Source organism: Phytophthora infestans, genomic scaffold, assembly GCF_000142945.1.
Source record: "Phytophthora infestans T30-4 supercont1.45 genomic scaffold, whole genome shotgun sequence".
Lineage (NCBI taxonomy): Eukaryota > Oomycota > Peronosporomycetes > Peronosporales > Peronosporaceae > Phytophthora > Phytophthora infestans.
Genome location: NW_003303714.1, coordinates 1184726 through 1188891, shown reverse-complemented (window position 1 = coordinate 1188891; position 4166 = coordinate 1184726). Strand labels below are relative to the sequence as shown.

The window sequence follows — 4166 nt, the reverse complement described above, 5'->3', positions numbered from 1 at the left end:
TTCCTGCATATAGCCTGGAACGCGCTGACTGCCTCCTTGTACTTTACATTAGCGTCAAGCACCTTGTGTTTCGCCTCCCCTGGTTTAAACTCATTAAGCACAAAAGGCCGCGGAGTCATCGGTTGTTCAGCAGGATGTAACCATCTAAATGAATGACATGTCAGACCCTCAGTACAACATTAATATTGGATATTACATGGACAACTCACGGCTTATACGTGGATAAATTGTGAGTTAACCCACCTTTCATCGATGCAACTCAGCGGTATTACGCTTCCTGGGGCGTTACTCCACTTCCGAAACGCGATCGCGTGTTGACAAGGCAGACGCATTGCAGAAGCAAACGAGCAAGTGCAGCTCCACGTTTTCAAATCCACAGCTTGCGTCTTGTGTTTACCCGTCACCTCCACGAAGCCTGGATTTGACTTTAAGTCGAAATTGAACTTGTCGACCTTCGAACATGCCATTACGTACTCCTTCTCCACGTGTGTTGCTACGAAATGCGTCGTAAAGCGCAAAACTTGGCACATCTCCTCGTCGTAGTTGCGGTTGACACGTAACCCGATCCTAGTCTTGTCGAACACGTATTCACTGGAAGTCCTGGCATCAGCACCCACAAGGGCCTTCACGGTGTCCGTCATGGTCATGTTGGAGTTTACCCCGTCCTTAAAATGCCCAAACCAATTCTCTAATGATTGTTCGTGTGGACGCGCAAATGTGCCAACCGTGAGCGTTGGTACATGACCCACATCTCCGTACAAGTGTTCCAGTTTTCATCCATGTAGTTGTAAAATGCCATATATCCAGTCCTAGTGCAAAGTGCCTTCATGGAGGTCCAATTGGTCTCGTAGATCTCTGAACTTAAGGCATATACCATGTTGTGGACTAATGCGTCGATGGCGTCGTGATCGTCCGACGAAAGTTTACCATATTCTGGCTTCCTGGACGCTGTGCGGAGATATTTGATGACGTGAAAGACGCAAATCAACACGCGCGACTTAGGGAAGTACCGACGCAACACGCGGATCTCATTCAGATCTTTGTCGACCATTATAACTTGAACCTTGTCGCCAATCTTATCGTCAATCCGAAATAGATGATCCAGCGCTCGGGACATCTGCCAATCGGCGTTTCGTTCGAGCAAAGACTGTTGTACAGGCTGCCCACGCCCATTGTCGTCTATCATCATGAAGGTACAAAGCTGGTAGTTGTATCTAATGCACATTACATGGACAAGAATCGCACAATACATGGGCATGACATTAAAATAAGCATGGACAATACATGGACAAATAATTGCACAATACATGGGAGGACTTACCGATTCGTTTTGTGGGTACAGTCCACAAGCAAAAGCTCTGGGAACCTAGTAACCATGTCGCGCATATGTCTGGAAGTCATGCTGATCACACCAGAGTGTCCCGCATCAGTTTCGTCCACCGTGACTACGTTACCGTCAATAGCTGCGAATTCCGCGAGAGTTGCGGCGCAAGCGTCGTCGTCATTCAACCCTCCTCTTATCTCTGCTTTAACACGTTGCACAATGTTGTCCACATCCTTCTTGACGAGGTTCTCGCCTCTCCCCAGAAGATACTCATAGATAGCGTGCGCGCTTTCTACCGTACATCACCATGCTGTCCACAGCATCCTTCGTGTCCGTGTCGTCCAACCTACGGTTCTCCGCGTACGTCTTGAACTGCGCTGTCCCCACCGCATGGTTGTGCTGGTACACACCGTTCTTCACGCGAAGGCAGCATAAGCCGTCAACTTGCACGAGCTGCACCACAAATCGAAATGGACAACCGCTTCCTCGGACGAAGTGCTTGGTTCGCAATCCGCTGCTCCTGTCTTTTGCTGGCCAGCCATGTGTGCAGATGTATGTGCGTTGGTAAGCACTCCACGTCTCTGGTACGTACGGAACATCCATTCCCTGCTTTGCTGCCGCTGTTTGACCCAGCCGTTTGTTTCTCAATACGCAACTAAGCGTTGACTGGATGCGGATGACCTGGCGGGACTTTACCGAGTAAGCCTTCAAATACTCATTCCACGCCGACCAGCTCGGATACGTCACGTCTGCGGGGCCCTCCACAAGGGAGGGAGAGTCTACGACCTGGACAATACATGGACGCTTGAAATCGTCCCTGTCAGGCGAGGCGTCGTCCGAGTTTGCAGCCGCGCCGAAGGCTGCGGAAGCCGTGGTGTCGATATCTGAAGAGGAGTCGGACGATCCACCCTGTATTTACAAATAGATAACGCACGGTTAGAAACACGTTCACAGAGACCACAAACAGCAAGATAACGCACCTCAGACGTCGCGGAAGCGGGTAGACTGAGCGACATGGCCGGCGATTGCAGCAACGGTTGATCTCGTGACGTAGGCTGCGGCGTGCAGGTAACGGAGCGGCGGCGGCGGCAATGCTCGAAGGGGGGCGAGTTTGGGTTTGAAAAGCTGGTGTGATTGGTACAACTACCGGTATACAGTATTGTACTGGTATTAACTACATAGGTCACATCGTGGACAATACACGGATGAGAGTTGGACAATAATTGCACTCAACGACTGGGTTGTTTTTATAAATTACCGAATGAAAATATTTTACATCATGGACATTACATGGAGTATTACATGGAAAATAAGCGGATTTGACGCATGGACTGTAGCATTTCCGTTTTCGAATTGATACGAAAATTATAATGGACGTGTCAAATGATCGGCAAATTTACCCAGAATTAGCGATAATAGTTCTGAGATAACGCAAAAAATGCTTGCAAATGCACCTCATGCTCCAGTTGTTCCGGCCTGAAGGAGCCTACCATCGTACAAACGTCTCAGGGTCTGGGCGTCCTGAGTTAACTCTCGCGACGAAGTCGACTATATAGAACACGCGTTTCTGTCTTTCAGGAGAATTTAATTACTTGCGCCTCTCTTTCGAGCGCGGCGCAGTTTTTTAACTGGAATCTTCTTTTGCGTCTGGGAATGCCCCACGCGATATATAAGCCACATTGCTCTGCGAATCTCACTGAGATGAGATCCTGACTTTGTGTACATTGAGATCTGCAGTTTTTTTTTGGAGAAAGACGTCTGGCGAGGGTGGTCACTGCGTCGATGAAAGGGAAGAACGGGTAGTCGGGGTGCCAGTAAGTGTCTTTTCTGAGTGTGGACAACAAAAGATAGCATAAGTTCTCATCATCGCCCCTGCAAACAACGTTGGGCACCCGAATCTCGATTCTCCCGTACTCGGACCCTTCCCGCATCTTCAGCACAACGGGTTTCCGTTTTACGAATGCCCTACGAACTGCGTTGTGAAGCAATTGCTCGTATGCAACGCCATGAAAGCCGGCACCAACAGATTTTGCACCTGCAAACCTTTAGCTGCTTGTCCGTGTCAGCCTCTCGCCCCAACTGGCTCAACACGTATCCCGAGTCGACAGATAAAAACCACGATCGACTTTCATAGTAATCCTCTTCTCGGTTGCAGTCATTGATGTAGTGACGCCCCACACGATCCACTTGGCTCTTGCTTTGACCCCCACCATAGTTGTACACCAACTCAAACGCTTGCCCATTATCCACGGAACCGCAATCGTACGCTACACACTCCACAAGTAGTCGTCGTGTTTTACAGAACTCGCGTAAACTCCCCCCACTCTACAAATACTGTTCCTTAACAAGTTTTGCAATCGGTGTGTCGTATCGCTCGATCGTGCGCAGATCAGTTTCGGTAGCCCGATTCGTTAACTTCGCGTACTGCAGCAGGTCAGTATCGCGCCAGGCCGGTAAAACCACAACGCGTGCGCTGTCGTCATGTTTCGCATCGTACTGGCACGATGTTGCAAGAAAATGAAAAGGCTCGAGTTCGTTGTCCATTTTCCCGTCTTTTTGATCGTAACCATCAACGAGAACAAATGCACCTTCAACTTGGCGCCGGATGGCGTTGATCTCATTCGGTGCGAGATTCGTTAGTCGTGCGTAACATCCCTGGCCATTAAAATACTCCACCGCGTTCTTAAGAAAACGTTTTTTCGAGCGACGTATGACAAGTACCCTCCTCTTCTTAATGCATGCCAGGTAAAAGGCGATCAGCATAAGAAAGCAGGATTTCTCGACACCCGGCGAGCCCACAATCACAATCCTTCTTTGTTCTATGGTCAACTTTAGCTTTTTA

General features: G+C 49.1%; 1 pseudogene; it reads right to left on the bottom strand.

Annotated features, from left to right (window-relative positions):
- Window positions 1-3234: 3234 nt before the first annotated feature.
- The window catches only part of PITG_23280, a pseudogene marked incomplete at both ends in the record, with an annotated part of 1542 nt that continues 610 nt past the window's right edge, over window positions 3235-4166 (bottom strand).